Genomic DNA, 19906 nt, shown 5'->3' with positions numbered 1-19906 from the left:
GACCTTGCTTTCTATTGGGTGCTATTCGTGTCCTGGGAGCCGACACGCTCTAGCGGGCTCAGCAAAGGGAGGCCGTAAGAAAAGCATAATTCAAGCCTTTAGCGGTATTATCCTAACATATTCTGCCATATAACGAGACTGGCTGGCAGCTGTGAAATGATTAAATTCCCTGCAGCTCTGCTTCAAGGCTACATTCGGGGGGGAGCCGGGCATTCTTCCTGGCGCTGCCTACGTTTGTGTTTCAACGAACTCTTGTTAACCTCTCGGCCCTGCGGCCTTGTCCTTTTCACATACAGACAACAATGTTTTACAGTCGAGCAGTGTAAGCGGAAAATATACTGCAAGGCAATAGGAACAGAAAGCAATGAGTAATGGTTAGAAAACAAAATGGAGATTCTTGTTACATCAAAATGGCCGTTCATTGGCAAACTTGAAAACCTGTATTCTGTCATATCGTGCATGAGACGGTTGGCCCACGGCCACCAAAATATGTTTGCGGTCACAAAGTAGAGGTATCCATTTCGACTGACAAACCCTCCTTTGGCCGTATGCCAAACGTCTCATCTATTTATTGAAACCTCCTCTAGTGATGATGAATCTGTAGTACTTATGTCTGAATTTTGCATGCTATCGTAGACATCATCGTCTTCATCAATATCTATTGCCATCAACTCTTTTACTGCTCTCATCTCATTTGGGTCTGGGTCAGTTCGATCATGAGGTTGTTTTTTCTTTGTCATCATATGCATACATCCTTCCGTACAACCCTCAGTTACCTCAGCGCAAATTATGGGTAAACAATGTATACAACAACAGCACGTTAGGAATATTCCAAACACTACTACTAATATTGAGCTCAACTTCCATCCCCAAGAACGTAGTATTCCCCAAAACCAAGATCCTATTCCCCAGCTCCCTTCTGCAGTAGGTTCAGAGCTTAGGACGTGCATTTTTTTTTATTGCTTCAAAGATCGTGGGGGAATAGTCATCGACATAAACGCAACATGCTGATCCCACTATTTTCCAAATTCCCCCACGATCAACCAGGATCACATCGAGAGCCATTCTATTTTGTAGCGTCATTAACCTGATTCCTCTTTCTTCCAACGTCATGTTAAATAATATATCTGTTGTGTTTATTGTATTTTTTAGGATTCTGGACAGTTGCCTTATATTATAGGAGTTCACTATCTGTCCTAAGAATGGAATGAATGATTTTGCTACATCTGTTGCTATTAAAACACCCTCGTCAGTCCTTTTGACTCTAGTTCTGGATAATCTGGCCATTGCTGCTGTTTCTAAGAGGAATACTCCTGGGAACAGTAGCCCTAGGTAACATGTACCTCCCCAGTTTCTGGGCAACCAAGGATATGCTTTCTCTCCACATATAAAATAAACTGGATCATATACTGGTTCTATGTCCCATTTTAATACCACTGTATTCATGCAACCAGTATATGTTCCGACTGAAAAAGAGCCTTTCTTTTTTAGACAAAAAGGGACAGTTCTTGGGCTATAATTCACTGTGTAAGATGGGGAATTACATCTTTGTCCCCCTCTGTTCTTACACGAAACGTTATTACAGATGTTTTTCTGGTGGGGACAATCTATCTCGTCTATTTTGGCATGTTATCTTTCGTGTACTTTTCCTCATGGGCTCTGGGGCTATTACTTGTGCTTTATGGAACAACCCACAGGCTTCATTATTATCTCCTCAAACTCATTCATTTTGGTTCTATCTAATTGACCTGTATTACTCTCATTCCATTTCCCATAGAACATTGCACCTAAGGATGCACTACATGCAGAACTTAATGGTAGTGGCTGCACATACCACCCTATTCCTCTCCCAGCATGCTGTGGTAAATTGGCACATACCCAGCAATTTGTTTTCTTCAGAATTGCATGCGTCATGTTCATGATCAATAGCAAAGTATTATTTCCAAAACCTTCCCTATGTCTTTCTTCCATTGGGGGCAGGGTATAAGTGATCACCTGAACCGGGCTTTCAGTAGTGGATATATGAATTATTGGTAAAAACATTTCTAATGGGTGTATGGTTTCCACCCACCATAATATTAGGGCTGTCGATATTGGTGCTACCACTCTCATAAAGCACATTATTATTGTCCGTACCAGCATACAATTTGTTTTACCATGCGTTTTTCTTATGCTTACAGTCTTTATAATTGACTCATTCTCAGCGGTGGTGGTGCAGGAGGAGGCTGGAACCGGTCCCGGCATTGTTTCTCGTCCTTCTTCTTTCTTATCACAGTTCGTTGTGGATATCTCTCTTCGTCGCGCTTGCTCTGATGTTAATAAGTTCAATGGAATTGTCACAGTTCAGTTCTGCCTGTCCTTTTTTAGCCTGGATTTGATTATTCGTTTTTAGGCAAGATCACTTGTCCTTCCTATACTACTCAAAGGACCTTTGATCAGTTATCTCACTTGCCATAGTACCATGTGCGCCTAGCTTGTCCGTTCTGGTTCAGGACACATGTACTTTTATGATCGCACCGAGGAGCCGCGAGTCTTGAATTGTCCGACTTGCACAATTCTCACGATTCTCTCCTCTACACCTCTGGTTCCTTCTCCTTCCATGAGCTGAACCAGAGGTTGACATAAACACCAAAAAGAACTGCGGATCACTTTGTCTTCCGAGGCCGCAAGTTGTATCGCCTTGCTCCTGGTATCGTATGATCTGTGAACAGTGCCGGTGCACTTCCAGATTCAGGCTCAAAGTTAGCAGGTGCTGGTGTGCGCCGTGCCAATGATGCAGATCCGTTCTTTGGCGTGCTGGTAAGTGCTGGCGGGTGCCAAAGGGGTACATGATTTGTTTCTGCTGGTATTTGCAAGGCAGATTTCGTGTCGGCCAGCAGTGATGTCGATTCTGCTGGGCAACGTTGGGGAAGTCTTTGCCCTTCCCCCTCTTTGGCAATCGTCTCAGGCTTTGTTTCGAGTTTCACTTCTCGTTTTGGCAGATTAGGTGGCTGCTTACTGGCAACAGTTTCTTTAGTTTCTGGGACCGCTGTCTCTTTCCGGTCATCAGTGTCAGGCAAGTCTTTCAGTGCAGTTGGAATCTTCATGGCATGGGTGGCATGGATCCACGACTTCCTTCCATCCACCCGTATTGCCGTCTGCGTCGCCAAGAGTACTTGATAGGGCCCGCGCCACCTGGCTGCTAATGATGACTTTCTTTCAAAATTCTTTAGCAGCACCCAGTCTCCTAGCTCCAGCTTGTGCTCCGGACCGGTTTATCTCACTGGTAATGCCTCCTGCACCTGCTGATGAATCAAATGCAATTTCTGCATTAAAAGGCCACAATAAGTACTAAGCACAGGATGTTCTATTTCGCTAAGTCGTTTTGGCTTTGGTGCGCACCATACATTTGCCGGCTTCCCCATCACGATCTCGTACGGGTTGAGCCCAGTTTTAGCCTGTACAGACGTACGCATACATAATAGTGCTATTGGTAATGCATCCACCCAACTGAACTTGCTTCCCGCACAAATCTTGCTAATCTTTGATTTAAGAATCCCGTTGTGCCTCTCCACAAGACCGGCAGAACTCGGATGCCTTGAACTATGGAATCTCTTATCAATCTGGAGACCAGCACATATCTGTAATACCACTGTGCCCACAAAATGTGGTCCATTATCAGACCATAGGACACGGGGCAAGCCAAATCTGGAAAAGTACTCCTTCAACATTACTTTTGCCGTGCTCATTGCTGTGCAGTCCTTCAAGGGATATGCCTCCACCCACTTACTGAATGCACAGATCACCACCAAGACGTATTTTAAGTTTTGGCACCTCTCCATCTCTATGAAATCAAAATGAATCACCTCAAATGGCATGGAGGGCGGGTCAAAACTGCCTGTTGGAGTCACTGTTCCCTTCCCTACATTGTGTTGCAAACACGTGATACAGTTCTGCACCAACCTCTCTGCATTCTTTTTTATGTTTACATTCTGCCAAACTGTAGAAAGGTGCTGTATTATTTTCTTCGCACAGATGTGCGTAGGGCTGTGGGCCATTGTGACCATTGCAGTCACGTACGAATTTGGCAACATCCAGTTTCTAGTTCCCTTGTCCACCCAACAACCCTCCAGATCCAACTCAGCAGATCCCTCTGCCCACCCCTGTATTTCATCGGCCGTAGCTTCGGCCTGCATTTCTTTGAAAGTGGCAACTCCATTTTCTATCATACAGGGTACTTCCTCCGTCTGAACCGTCATCATTTTGGTATTTAAATCAGTGGCAGTTTGTTTCGCAATTCTGTCTGCAACCGCGTTTCCCTCTCCTACTTTGCATGTTACTTTTTTATGTGCCTCGCATTTCACTATTGCTAGGCGCTTTGTAAACGTGAGTGCAGTCAGCAATTGTACAATCAAAGGGCCATGTTGAATTCTGGCGCCATGTGATGTCAAAAACCCTCTCTCAGCCCAGAGTCGACCAAAGTTATGAACCACTCCAAAAGCATACTAACTATCGGTATATATATTCACATTCAACTTTTCAGAAATCTCGCAGGCTCTGGTTAATGCTATTATTTCTGCGGCTTGTGTTGATTTATAGGGAATTCTTTTGCTTTCGACAATGCTCTCTAGGGTAGTGATGGCATATGCGGCAGTTGTCGTGCCATCTGGTAATTTAAAACATCAGCCGTCACAAAATAACTCTCCATCTGGCTCTTTCTGTGGGATATCACTTAAATCAACTCTCCCCTTGGTTTCTTCCTCAGTGACCATTAAACAATCGTGGGGGGGTGATTCATCCTTCCCAATTTCTTTTATGGTTGGTGGCATTAATTCTGCAGGATTCAAAGCGCTACACCTCATAATTTGGATATGGGGCGTGAATAAAATAATCTCATATCTTGTCAATCTAGCAGAGGTGAGGTATTGCGTCTGTGTCCTATTTAATAGAACGTCTATGGCATGTGGCACCATCAAAATTAAAGTGTGCCCCAATACCATCCCTTCCGTTTGTTTCACTGACGCAGCAGCTGCCTCGTCAGATCGCAAACATCGTGGTAGTGCGCGCGCTACAGGGTCCAGCGCAGAAGAAAAATAGCCGCACGGCCTATTTCTTCCACCTTGTTCCTGTGTCAAAACCGCCAATTCCCATCCTTCACTTTCACACACAAATAGTCTAAACATTTTCTCATCCGGCGTACCCAAAACTGGAGCCGAGCATAATGCAGTTTTCAATCCATCAAATGCTTTCTGACATTCCTCATTTCACTGCAAAGGTATAACCGCATCCTTTCTAGTTAAATTCACCAGTGGCTTCACAATTAACGCAAAATTACCAATCCATTGTCGGCAATATGAAGCCATGCCTATTATGGCTCTGACTCCTTTTTGTGTCTTTGGAATAGGCATACAAGAAATACTTTCTATGCGTTCTGGCGTTAGTCTTCTCCCTCCTTTCGAAAGTAGGTAGCCCAAATAGGCCACCTCCTTTCGATTATATTGAACTTTCTTCAAACTAGCTTTATGGCCATATGCCGCTATGTATGACAGTAGTAATACAGTGCTTTCTTTACAAATATCCTCTGTGTCTGCAGCTAGCAATAGATTGTCTATCTATTGCAAGAGTACACAACCCACTGCTAATTCCAGCATGTCTAGCTGCTCCTTTAATGCTCTACTGTAAATACTTGGACTTTCTGTGTAACCTTGCGGAATCCGCGTGAATGTAAATGATCGTCCTCCTAATGTGAACGCGAACAAATATCTGCTGTCCTTGTCCACTGGAATACTGAAGAACGTGTTTTTCAAATCTACTACACTAAAATATTCTGCTGAAACATTTATCATTGTCAATATTGTAGTGACGTCTGGCACTAGAGGAAATTGTGGATCTACTTCCTTATTCAATGCGCGCAAATCAATTCTGAAACGGTATGGTACCTCATTGCCCCCCTTTTTATAAACCGGAAGAATCGGGTTGTTGCATGTACTGCCTGTAATTTCCTCGATTACCCCTAATTTCACCAAATCTGTAACAATACTTCGAGGGGATTGGGTCCTCCGACGTATTCCATATCTATGACATGTAATCACCACAGCTGTGCTGCTTCGGAAACTTTTTTCGGCGTCTGCGTCCTGCATCGATGACGTCGATGCGCCGTCGTCGAGGACCTCCTCCGATGTCCGACGTCATCCGATGTGATAAGTAGGACGCACGACGCCCGTAGCCTCAGTTCCGTTTTTTCCGCGAACGTGTTGCTTCGTGATTCTCGGTTCACGCCTCGACTCTTTAGAGTTCTGTTCTTCTCGGTTCTTCGAACCTGTTCGTTTTGTGAAAATCCTTTGTGTGAAGATGTTTTCTACTTAGTCTTCGACCCCGCGTCCGGGTTTCAAGAAGTGCGGGGAGTCTGGGTCCAAGATGTCGGTGACGGACTCGCACGACGCCTGCCTCTGGTGCCTCGTGGAGGCCCACCACACGGATGACTGTATCGACTGCCAGTCGCTCACGTCCAAAGCCTTACGCGAACGTAAGAAGAAGTTGTCGGTAGGTCGAGTGTCCAAGTCCAGGAAGTCGAAGTCTGCGGGGCTTTCGACGGATGATTCGAGGGGTGACTCTCCGCATCATCGTCGGAAGTCTCGTGGGTCTCCTAGGAGTCGGTCTCGCCACTCCTCAGCCTCTTCGAGGCATTCTCGGAAGCGCCGACACCGGTCGTCTTCCAGGTCCTCTTCGGAGGACTCTGCCCGGCACGTCGCTTACCCCACCAGCAGTGCGACGCCCGAGGAATGGGCTTCCTTCGGGAAGAAAATGCTGGCGATTCTTGAGTACTATGCCGTCCGCGCCCCCGAGTGGGGTCGGTGGTGAGAGGTCGAGAGACACCGCTCGCAAGATTGGTCGGCACGAGTCACGGGAGAGGTCCCGTTCGGACAAGGAGACTCGTTCTCGACGTACCCGTTCCAGGTCCCGGTCCTCGACGCGTTCGAGACCGCATGCACCTGTGAGGTCTTCGAGGAAGACATCGACGTCTGAGGCGTCGAGGGCGTCGACAGGCTTTCTCGAGGCTCCGGCTCCGAGGAAGCCGTCGATGCTCAGGTCGTCGAGGGACACGCTCGGGGCTCCGGCTTCGAGGGCTGTGTCGACGCCGCCGTTGCTGGAGGCGCTGCATCTGACGTCGACTTCCTCGACGCCGATCCTCTCGGCACCGATGCCGGTTCTCTCGATGCCGATTCGCTCGACGCCATCGACGCCTTTAGTGTCGGAGGTACCCCGTGGCACGGGAGAACCCCCTAGGAAGGCTCTGGTTAAGAGCAAGCACTCTCGGGTGCCTTCTTTTCGCCACCTGGACTATATTTCAGAGGCGGATGAGGATTCTGATGGCATGGTTCCTAGTCGGGTTCCAGATGAAATTGTCTCGGGCCATAGTCAGTTTGACGATTTGAGACAGTCACTGCATGATGCCAGTGGACTGGACACCTCTCCGGAGGTGGAGTTTTGTAGGCCTGAGCCTGGCTCTCATGCCGATTCCTCGTACCGGCGCCTTATGGCTAGGGTTTCTGAGTACTTGGGATGGTCTGCTCCCCCAGGGGAGTTTGTGCAGGATGATCTGACGGACATCCTTGATGTTGGTCCCCCAACTGATCCGGTACTGCCGTTCCATATGGCTTTACAGAGAAGGGTGGCGGCGGCTTGGACTGCTCCGAAGAGTCTCCCGGCGGTGGGCAGATCCTTGTCGCGAAAATACCGTCCAGCCAGTAGCGACCCCTGCTACTTGACCAGGCACCCTACTCCGGAGAGTTTGGTGGTGCAGGCGGCCACGGCCCCGGCAAAGCAGGCGTCGTACCCTACCATCCCTCCTGATAGGGACGACAAACGTTTTGATGGCTGGGCGAAGAAAGTGTTTTCTTCTGGTGGTATGGCGCTTCAGGCGGCCAACTCCATTTGTGCCTTGTCTCGTTTCACACACACTCTGTGGAACTTTGTTGCGTTAGCGGCTGAACATATTCCCGAAGGGGACGAACGGGATGGTTTCCTTGCTATGGTCCAGGATGGTAAGGATGCCATGTGTGAGTCCGTTCAGTCGGGTTTGGACTTAGCTGAATGCGCCAGTAGGTCCATGGCGGCAAGCACCGTGATACGCAGGTTTGCGTGGTTGCGGAAGTCGGGGTTTGCTCCTGATGTGCAGTCTCGGCTCCTCAACATGCCCTTTGACGGTGAACACCTTTTTGGCAGCAAGGCTGACGAGAGCCTTGAGAGGTTGCAGACCTCGAAAGCTGCAGCGAAGTCGTTGGGCGCTGCAGTTCGCCAACCTCCGCCTTTTCGTCCTAGGGGACAGCAGTGGAGGGGTGGTTCCTTTCGCTATTACTCGTCCTTCAGTAAAGCGAGAGGAGCTGGCAGTCAGAGTCCAATGCCGGGGTACCAGAGGTGGACGACAGGGTACCCGTGGTGCCAAGGCCGCTCGGGCAGTTGCCTCTTTGCCCTCAGGTAACGCCACGGCCGCTCCCACTCAGTCATGGGGCCATGTCCCATGGTTCACCGGTTGGGGGAAGGCTGGCGCAGCATCCTGTAGAGTGGCAAGCCATTACTTCAGATGTGTGGGTTCTGGAGATTATAACCCGCGGCTACTGTCTTCCCTTTCCGCACAGGCCTCGCGACAATCCACCGGGGAACCTCTCTTTGCAGAGTCCGGATCCGCTCCTTGCGCAGGAAATTCAAGCCCTGCTGGAGAAAGGCGCCATAGAACTGGTGCCTGTAGCGGAGAGGAACATGGGATGGTATTCCCCTTATTTTTTGATTTCGAAGAAAGATGGGGGTTTGAGACCCATCATGGACTTGCGCGGTTTGAACAAACTCCTCAGGAAGGACAAGTTCAAGATGGTTACTCTCTCTCAAGTCCTCCAGGCCCTTCAGCTTCAGGACTGGTTGGTGTCACTCGACCTCAAGGATGCTTACTTCCATGTGCCGATCCATCCCAAGCACAAGAAGTACCTGAGGTTCGCGGTTGGCGACTTGCACTTTCAGTTTCGGGTCCTGCCGTTCGGATTGACCTCCGCCCCGAGGGTTTTCACCAAGCTCATGGTGGTGGTGGCAGCGCATCTCAGGCAAGGGGGGGATTCACGTCTACCCCTACCTGGACGATTGGTTGATCAGGGGGAGCTCTCCCGAGCAAGTCCTGGATCATCTGTCCGTCACCAGCCACTCCCTTCACAGGCTGGGCTTCTCCCTCAATTTAAAGAAGTCCCATTTGACGCCAACACAGCGGCTCCAGTACATCGGAGCAGTGCTCGACACTTCCCTGGGGCAGTGTTTTCCTCCCCAGGTGAGGGCTCTTCACATTCAGCAGATGGTGCACAAGTTTCAGCATGCCCAGACGCTCCCAGCGTTCGAGTTCTTGAGGCTGCTCGGCCTCATGGCATCCTGCATTCTTCTGGTGCCAGAGGCTCGCCTGCGGATTAGATCTTTGCAGTGGGCGCTCAAGACGCAATGGTCGCAGTCCTCCGGCAGGATGGCGGACCCGGTTCAGGTGCCGCCCTCGGTCGCCCGGGACCTTCTGTGGTGGGCCGTCGAAGGCAACTTGATGAAGGGGGCTCCTTTTTGGCTTCCCTGGCCGGAGGTGACGATCGTGACGGATGCATCCCTCACGGGTTGGGGAGCTCATGCCAACGAGGTGACAGTCAGCGGTCGTTGGTCTCCGTCGGAGTCCAGACTCCATATCAATCTGTTGGAGCTGAGGGCCGTCAGGTTTGACCTGAAGGCTTTTCTGCCGACTGTGCGAGGAAAGTGTGTCCTGATCCTGACGGACAACACAGTGGCCATGCACTACCTCAACAAAAAGGGGGGGCAGGGTCACTTCCTCTGTGCAGGGAGGCGATGCAGCTCGAGTTCTGGGCCATCCAGCAGGAAGTTTCGATCTCGGCAGTTCATCTGGCCGGAGACGAAAACGTGACGGCGGACACTCTGAGCAGGCAGAGCACGATCTCTCACGAGTGGGAGTTGGCTCAGGAGAGTCTCCTGGAGATCTTTGCCCTTTGGGGGAACCCTCAAGTGGATCTCTTCGCCTCCAGTGTCAACCGGAAGTGCGAAAGGTTTTGCTCGCGGGACTTTCCTCCAAAAGGAGCCTTGGGAGACGCGTTTGTGGTGGAGTGGTCGTTCCCGCTGCTGTACGCGTTTCCTCCAGTCCCCGTCATCCCGCAAGTGCTGCGGATGTTACGGAAGTTCGGTTCCCGGATGATCCTCATTGCTCTGGCGTGGGCTCGGAGGACGTGGTACCTGGACCTTCTCGACTTGTCCATCTGCCCTCCGTGTCGTCTTCCCCACCGAGACGAACTGCTCTCACGGGAGGGGGGTCAGGTTCTCCATCCAGAGGTCAGATCCCTCAACCTTCACGCTTGGCTTCTGAAAGGTTGAGGTATGTGGATTGGGACCTCCCTGAAGACGTGATGGAGGTGTTGCTTTCGGCCCGAAGGCCAGCAACAAAGTATCTGTACCGTTGCCGTTGGCGCAAGTTCTGCGACTGGTGCCGAGTTCAGAATGTGGATCCTTTTTGCATGTGACATCCCCATGGTTCTGTCCTTTTTACTTTCTTTGGCCCACAGGGGCTTGCAAGTGGGTACCATTTAAGGTTACCTGGCGGCGCTATCCATCTTTAAGCGCTCGTCTGAAGAGTGTTCTTACTTTAAAATCCCTTTAATTTCACAGTTTCTGAAAGGGCTCACTAATGTGTTCCCTCCGTCACCTTTCCTGGTGCCCGGTTGGGATTTAAACCTTGTTCTTAAGTTTCTTATGGGTGCTCCGTTTGAGCCTTTACATTCTTGCCCTTTGAGGCTGTTAACTCTGAAAACTGTGTTTTTAGTTGCGGTTACTTCCGCTCGCAGAGTGAGTGAGTTACAGGCACTTTCAGTTAAGCCACCCTTCACTGTATTTCACAAGGACAGGGTTGTCCTTAGAGTTCGTTCTTCTTTTCTTCCGAAGGTAGTGACGGAATTTCATTTGGCCCAGAAGGTTGTTCTTCCGGCATTCTATCCTCCTCCGCATCCTGGTAAGGAAGAGGAGAGGCTCCATAGGCTTGATCCTAGGAGAGCTTTAAGCTTTTATGTTTCACGCATGTCCCGGGTCAGAGTGGATGATCAACTCTTTATTGGTTACGCTGGAAAGCATTTAGGGCAAGCTGTGACGAAACAGACTTAGTCTCGCTGGATTATTTTGGCCATCTCGGAGTGCTACCGGTTGGCGGGTTAGGACCCACCGGCTGGCTTGCGGGCCCATTCTACCAGGAGTATGGCTGCATCCACTGCCCTGCAGAGGGGTGTTCCTATTCGCAACATCTGTGATGCAGCCACCTGGGCTTCAGTACATACATTTGTACGTCACTATTCCCTTGATTCCATCCGAGCACAGGATCTGGCCTTTGGCAAGGCGGTCCTTTGCTCTGCTATTTGATTGGCTATTCTAAATTTTGATTCTAAATTCTTTCCCTTCTCCTTGCTCTGGTACTGCTTTGGGAGTCTGTCATAGATATGGAATACGTCGGAGGACCCAATCCCCTCAAAGAACAAGTTACTTTCTTACCTGGTAACGTTCTTTCGATGGGATGGTCCGACGACGTATTCCATATCGCTCCCGCCCTGCCTTCCCCGCTGCAGAATTTCTTTTGCGATTGCAGCTTACGTTCCGCAAGGCTTTGTGTCTGACTGGCAGTTGACTAATGTCACACGTTCTGGGGGGAAAAAACTACAACTGGGGCTACGGGCGTTGTGGTCCTACTTATCACATCGGATGACGTCGGACGTCGGAGGCGCATCGACGTCATCGACGCAGGACGCAGACGCCAAAAAAAGTTTCCGAAGCAGCACAGCTGTGGTGATTACATGTCATAGATATGGAATACGTCGTCAGACCATCCCATCGAAAGAACGTTACCAGGTAAGAAAGTAACTTGTTCTTTTCAATCCTTTCTCACCTTCAGCCGAAATTTTGTATTGGGGTATTCGCGGTAGGGTAACACCTTCTTTCAAAATGATCTTCACTGGCTCTATCTTTAAACATCCTACATCATTGTCATGCATTGCCCATATACTGGTTGGTACTTTACTTAGTTCCCCTGTTAACGCTTCAGAAATGAATTCTGACACAGGGACATCGTGTGGCCAAATCGTTAGGAACACCCCGTCTGCCGTGCAATGTATAATGGAACCTAGTTTTTTCAACAAGTTTAATCCCAACAAGTTCTCCCCACAATTTTCTGTTAAAAGGAAAGGACGATTACAGTAAATTCAAGTTCAGTAAATGGTCCTATGGTAACTGGGACTGGTTTGGACACTGGGTTTATGACTGGTGTACCTGCGAACCCTACGGAAATATTCTTTTGCCCTGACAGTGGTATATCCGGAACCAAGTGATGGTCTATTGAACACTTCTGTGCTCCTGTATCTAATCTACAAGTAAGTGGTGCTCCTCATTCCCGACTCTAATTTCTACGTAGGGTCCTCTCTGATTCACGGGAATAGACACTGGTTCCAACCCCTGTCCTGGGCTGTCCTATTGAGGAAATAACACATCGTCCGATGTGTAATCATTACTATTACTGTAATACGTGTTTGGCTGTGTATCGAAAACGTTCCCACTCTTTCCTCTATTTCCCCCACTCTGGTTTCCATATTGTTAATTTTGCGGTCCCTGACTCTGGTTTGGGGCATTTTGGTTTTGGCCTTGGTTTTGATTACCTCCGTTATTGTGATACTGCTGCATACTATTCCTATTTGGTCCATTTGCTCCTGGGTGTCCTCTATGCCGTCTCCTCTGACCAGGCCCATTTCTATTCTGTAGATGCGGACATTGCGCTCGCCAATGTCCTTCCTCCTTACAATACGCACACTGATTCGGTCCCACTGTTCCCCCATGCATATTCGAATCACTCCTTCCTTGTGCGTTCCCTCGCCCTATATTATGTCCTGTTACTTGCTGCAATAGCACCTGTGTTCTTATTAGAGATTCTTTCAAGTCTGCCCCCACCTGTTTTAGCAACGATAATTCTCCTTCTGCCCCGGTGATGGTAACTGCCGCCGTTTATTATGCGACCCCTTTTCCCCCTTCCCAGGTCTCCCGATATCCCTACTCCTGTACGCAGGTGTAGTAAACATTTTGATAGGTGTAGTAAACATTTCAACATAATCATTATCTAATTCATCTCTAAGCTCAAAAAGTCTATACACATGTGCTCTCACTTCTTCATCCCTCTCCCTACAACATGCTAATGCATTCAGATCTGTTACGCTCACCTGATTCCCACGGGGGCGTCAATCTGGACTGGCCCGCTGTTGCTTCCACCAGAGTAACACGTAGAGCCGAGATGACGGACTGGACAGACCCACTTAGCTTTGTTTGTTGGACTCGTACGAATATCTTTCTGCAATGGAGAAGGGGAATTAACCTCCCGTAATCTGAGCGTTAACCCGCCTTCCCACTCCGCTTGTCAGCCCACAGAACACTCCTGAAGTTCCCTCTTAATCTCACCTGATGATTTGGAAAGATGAGCTCTCCATCCTGCGTCGAGCGCAGGGGCACGTAGACGACCAGTTACTTCACTGGTGTGGAGGAATTGGCGAGTTCCAGTATTGACTCTAAGTCCAATCGTTGTTAAGAGGTCAAAAGTCTGATCTTCACTCTGCCAGATTCAGGTTGCAGATTTAAACCACTAGAAGAGTTCCAAGTGGCAATTGGTAAGATCCTGGTAAGTCTATTGTAGTTCTACCCTACCGACACGAAATGAGGTGAGTACCCCCCCTGTGGTAAATCAGGTAAGTCTTTGGGGGTGGTTTGTATTGCCCTTGCTCACCTATTTGTTCTTGTCTTCCCCAGGTGTTGAAGAATGGCCTGGAGATGCTGGGTTCGCGATGGAGTAAAGGAATGCAGCCCCGGATGGTGAGTTCAGCGCGGCGCTGCGAGGCACTGTGAAGGCTTCTCTCTTCCAGATCGACGTGCTGGATCAAGGATTCATGTAAGGGTTTTGTTCTGATCTCTTCTCCTTCTCCTTTTCTTGTTCCAGGTGTTCCAGGGCTGAAGCGGGCGTGGCTGAAGACTGGAGCTGCTGAAGACACGGTGAGCGTTACGCTGCAGCACGCAGAATAACGCGAAGTACTTGTGGCTGTCCGGGTGTGGCTTAAATAGCCTTGGAAGAAGTTCCAGGTAAGTATTCTTCCACAGCCCCACCTGAGAGGAAAGGAGTCCCTGAGGTAAAATAGTCCCTCTAAGCCTCATTTGGCTTATGGCTTCGTGCAGCATGGTCTGCATCAGGTAGGTATGCAGCATGGTCTGCATCAGGTACGTTTTCTGTAATGAGCCTGGCGCCATAGGTGCCAGGACTGTAGCCAAACAGCCCCTAACTGGGGTTTTTGGGCATGCTTCAAGTGGCATGATGCCTGCTTCCGGGGTTGCTGGGCCTGGTCTGGCTTTCCGGGGGCAGGCATCGTGACGAGATCTAACAATCGCTGCAGTGGTAATTTCCCAATTAACTGTTTCCATTTCTCCACCAAATATTCACCCATGCATTCCAACACTACCTGTCTTTCGTTGCTTCTACGGAAGTCATATATCGAAGCCAATGTTGTCGTCCTATCATTCCCGTCTATATACATCTCTGCCTCTTCCTGCAATTCCACTTTCCTTTCTTTGCTGACTGCGCTGCGAGTTACCCTCGTGCATCCCCGTTGGTCAGGCCCGCCTCTTTCCCCCGTGGTTTCAACTTCAACCCCGGGAGGGACGGATGGGACAATGGGAACAGGGAGTGTCTGTTGTGGGCCTGGTTGGCTAATAGGAAGTGTTACGCGCGCGGTCTGTGGCTGTGGGAGGACTTGAGCTACCGGAGGGGGAGCTTGAGCTACGGGTGGGGTTTGGGCGATAGCTACTGACGTGTCTGGCCTCACTTCTGATCTTGAGCCTTGTTTTGTATGGGTCAATATATTTTCTATGAATTCATCCGCTATATGTAATTCCCGTTGTGGATATATCTTTTCTATATTCAACTGGTCTCGCCTACCTGCCCTTCTTAGACTCTCAGTCCACTCCTCCTCCTCTTTCTCGTCCGCTACTTCACCTTTTGATTTATGCCTGCACACATGCTTCGCTCTGCTTTTAAATCGGAGCATTGCTTCCTTTCTCCAGTCTTTAATAGTCTCAAATGCTGCAGGACGCGCTTTCTTTCTGATCAACACCCTTTCTAGGTTGTCTATCCTCGCTATCTCAAAACTACCATTAATCAGCCACTGATGGTCTTGCTGCTTTCTGGTTTGCCTATGCCAAGAATATTATCGCACCCACTCCATACTTCACATACATCTCATATGCCAGCGTTCCCCCAGGTGGTACAATTTGGCCATTTTCAAAGATTGTCTACCACAGCGGAAAAACCCTGCTAAGGTGGACAATACCCCAGGCATGTTTCAACCTTCCCCCTGGTTAATCAACCTTACCTAGGGCGTTTGATTTTGCATAGTCAACTCTCAACCAATATCAGGATTACTTTGAATCGGGGAATGACTCACCTGATAAATCAAGTCGTCTGTATACTGACGCACCAAAGGACGTCGTGTCTGCGTTTCTTGGCTTCCGCCTCGTTTCGGGACCCTCGCCTCCTTGTTCTCTAGCCAGGCACGTCGATCGGGGATCAGATGTGTGCAGATCTGCAAAGGAGTCTCATCACTTTTACAGGGTGCCCCGAACACCTCTTGATCCCAGCTCGATCGTCCCGTCCTCGCCGTTCTCCGCCTTACTCAATTACAACGTTATGCGATGGAACAAGTGGGGGAGGGTCCCTATTCGGGCACCATCTTGAAAGGGGCCCCTAGGGGACTCTGACGTCTATGGAAACAAGGCGAGTCACCACACACAATAGATACGCCAGACACAAGGTTGTATTCCCAAAGCTAGGGTTTAATGCAAAGCAAAAAGTCTGTTGTCCAACTCGGTCGCACGCCCTGCGGCCTCGAGGGACGCAAGCAAGTGAATTACGTACATCAGTTACATATATACAAAATGCATATCAAACAATCAGCTATGACATGTTTAACACCCCCTCTTTATTGGGTTTCTTTGAACTTGGTGTGATGAAGGACACCTCCGACTACTATGACACCTTCAAACATGTATTCTAGTAACAATTTGAAATTTGTGAGTGCGAAGGCATCTTTCAGTTGTTGAATAGAAAACAGCGCTTCTGTTCTTGGAAGTGAGCTACATACGGGGGGGGGGGGGAGTTGCATTCCGGACCTTGCTATCTATTGGGTGCTATTCGTGTCCTGGGAGCCGACACGCTCTAGCGGGCTCAGCAAAGGGGGCCGTAAGAAAAGCATAATTCAAGACTTTAGCGGTATTATTCTAACATATTCTGCCATATAACGAGACTGGCTGGCAGCTGTGAAATGATTAAATGCCCTGCAGCTCTGCTTCAAGGCTACATTCGGGAGGGAGCCGGGCATTCTTCCTGGCGCTGCCTACATTTGTGTTTCAACAAACTCTTGTTATCCTCTCGGCCCTGTCCTTTTCACATACAGACAACAATGTTTTACAGTCGAGCAGTGTCAGCGGAAAATATACTGCGAAGCAATAGAAACAGAAAGCAATGAGCAATGGTTAGAAAACAAAATGGCGATTCTTGTTACATCAAAATGGGCGTTCATTGGCAAACTCGAAAACCTGTATTCTGTCATATCGTGCATGAGACGGTTGGCCCACGGCCACCAAAATACGTTTGCGGTCACAAAGTAGAAATATCCATTTTTCTAGACTGACAAAGTGGCCATGGCTGCTGGAGGCCCTGGCAGGCTACGGGATGGGGCCGATATATACAGCGGGCGAAAATGTTATTTAGTGAACCGCTAGCCAGGGTTAAAACGGGAGCAGTGATATCGGAAAGATGGCAGCTACGCAGAGGTACCAGACAAGGATGCCTGTGGTTTCCAATGCTGTATATATGGCCCTGGAACCCCTAGCAATATACCTGAGACAACAATGACATTATAGGTATTGCTGTGGGATGGGAACGACGTTTGATCTCCCTATATGCGGATGACATGCTGCTGTATTTGCGGCACCCGGAAGAAAATCTCCAATATATCTTAGAAGTGATGGAGAGATACGCGGGGCTATGTCTGGTATAGCGGTGAATCCTCAGAAGTCCAGCATGTTCCCGTTAGATAGAAATATGGGGACTCCAATGGAACAGTTACCGGTGTTACAGATACCATGGGCTGTTAGTACATTTCTTATCTAGGGATAGATGTATACCACACAGTGGAAGAGGAGCATAGGCACAATACGGAAGTAGCCATTAAAAAAATCGAAAACTGCATGAGATTCTGGGCAAAGTTGCCCTTAGCAATGATGGGACGTGGGGCAATGCTTAAAATGGTGGTCCTACCTAGGCTCCTGCACTATTTTGGGAATATACCACACCTGATACCCAAGAAGTTCTTTATTAAACTGGACAGTATATGCAGGGATTTCTTGTGGCATGGCACGCGTAACAGAGTGGCACTGTGGAAGTTACAGAACTTTTATGAGAAAGGGGGGATAAAACTGCCTAATTATGAGGTCTATTATGTAGCAAGCCAAATGCAGTATGTTGCCAAATGGCTCTCAGATGAAGCGACCTCCGAATCGAGGTTGTTTGGACAGGATTGTGCCCCATTCTACTTGAAAGACATGATGTGGTTGCCCAAGACAGAAATGGAAGGGCGTCCTAAGATGATGATACTTGGAAGATGTGGCGCAGGGCATGCCTGATGATGGAGAACCCAGCCCCATGTTCCCCACAGGTGCCACTAGTTGCACTAACAGGGCATGACGAGCAACTAAGGATGATAATCAGGAACCACTGGGAACCGGTTGGGCTAGCAACAATGGGGGACATCTGGCGAGAGGGATCAATCATAGATTTTGAGATGCTGGGTGAAGAGACTGGGTTACACACGGGCCAGTATATTAGGTATCACAGAATGGTGCAGAGAATTAAGAAAACATGGCCCGAAGCTGTATTGGGGGAAGAACCAAATGCTACTATAGATATGATATTTGATATAACGGAGGGGGGACATGAGATATCCAGAATATATGAGATGATATCTAAGGTTGGGAAGGAGGTAACGCAATTGAGACAAGATTGGGAAACGGGAGTAGGATCCCCGATGGAGGATGGGATGTGGGAACGAGTTCAGGGGTACCATAAGAAGGTTTGTTTGTTTATTTTGTTTGTTTGTTTGTTTATTTATATTGCGCACCAGACCCCGGGGTATTCGGGCGCGTAGGCAGAAGAGGGTTGTTCAGCTTAGGTTACAAATTTGCAAATTAGACATAAGGGTACAGCGGCGGTTACATTGCTGTGGAAGTGTATTGGCAGAGAACTTGCAGGTCTATATACAATGAGTTTGAGAATACAGGTAATATTGCAGCATCACAAAAGTATATGCAGTGAGTTTACAATAGTGCAGGTATGGCATAAATAAGGCATAACAAGAATACAAAATGTACATGAGATCCTGGATAATCAATAGGGTGGGAATTAGACATCTTGCTCTTTTAGCCATTGAGTCAAATTGTATCTAAATTGCCGGTAGGGGAGATCTTCCCTTAGAGCAGGGGGAAGGGAGTTCCAGAATTGTGCTGCTTTGACAGCGAAGCTACTCCCACCAGATTTAGTAAGTTTGAATCTGGGTACTAGCAGGAGGTTGGAGTTGGCTTTTCTTAGGGGGCGAGAGGCTGTTTGTCTGAATCTATCTATGAGGTATTGCGGGGCTGCGTGGTTAAGACATTTGTGTGTGAGTGATGCTGTTTTGAGGAGGATTTTGTCTTTTGTTGTGAGCCAGTTAGTAGATGGTAGTAGATGAGCCAGGAAGTAGCCAGGAAGTAGCTGAAGCCATGGCATTCACTTGTTTACCAAAGGCGAGGGTAGAGTCTATGTAGAAACCGAGGGTTTTAACTACTTTGGCCACAGTGATGATGTTGTTGTCGATTGTGAAGGCGTCATAGTTGGGGCCTAGTTTTTTAATGTTGGAAGAGGTGCCTAGAATGAGGAGTTCAGTTTTGTCATCATTCAGGCATAGACCGTGGGAGGCCATCCATGCCTGCATGATGAGGTAGACTCTATTCACAAAGGCCAAATCCTTGTCATAATCTCCCGTCAGCGGGATGAGGATCTGTGTATCATCTGCATAGTTAGTATAGGTGATACCAAGACCGTCTAGATCATCGAAAAGGGGCTTTGTGAAGATATTGTAGAGGGTAGGAGATACACATGATCCTTGGGGTACGCCGCATGAGATGGGTGCAGGATCTGCGGCTGCTAGAGGGGAGAAGACTCGCATTGTCCTGTTATCTAGGAAGGACTGGATCCATGCGACTGCTTCATGGGAGAAGCAGGCTGCCGTGGCCAGATGGTTGCACAGTATTGCGTGGTCCACCAGGTCAAATGCTGCAGAGAGGTCGAGGAGTAGTAAGAGTGAAGTCGTGCCTTTATCTCTTAGGGTGTCTATTTGTGCCTTAAGGTCTAGGAGTGCAGTCTCAGTGCCATGCTGTGGTCTGAAGCCAGACTGTCGGACTCCTAGGAGGTGGTTAAGTTCCAAGTGGTGCTGAATTTGTAGGTAAGCTACCTTATCCAGGATTTTCAGTAGGAACGGCACAGTGGTTATGGGGCGGTAATTGGTGGGGATGGAGGGGTCCAAGGTTTGCTTTTTGAAGAGGGGGAGGACCCAGGAGTGTTTCAAATTGCTAGGTATGGTACCTGAAGTGAATGAGGCGTTTATAAGTTTAGTGATGAAGGGTGAGAGTTCACGAGCAGCGTCTTTTATGATTTGGGCAGGACATGGGTCGCCCTGGCAGTTGGAGGGTTTAAGAGTGAGGATGACTTTCTCGACTTCTTTGGTGGAAACTTTGTGGAAGTGGA

This window comes from Ambystoma mexicanum, chromosome 2q (genome assembly GCF_040938575.1).
Source record: "Ambystoma mexicanum isolate Mex_15411 chromosome 2q, UKY_AmexF1_1, whole genome shotgun sequence".
Classification (NCBI taxonomy): Eukaryota; Metazoa; Chordata; class Amphibia; order Caudata; family Ambystomatidae; genus Ambystoma; species Ambystoma mexicanum.
The sequence above is the reverse complement of the archived record's forward strand: the minus strand, read 5'-3'. Positions refer to the sequence as shown.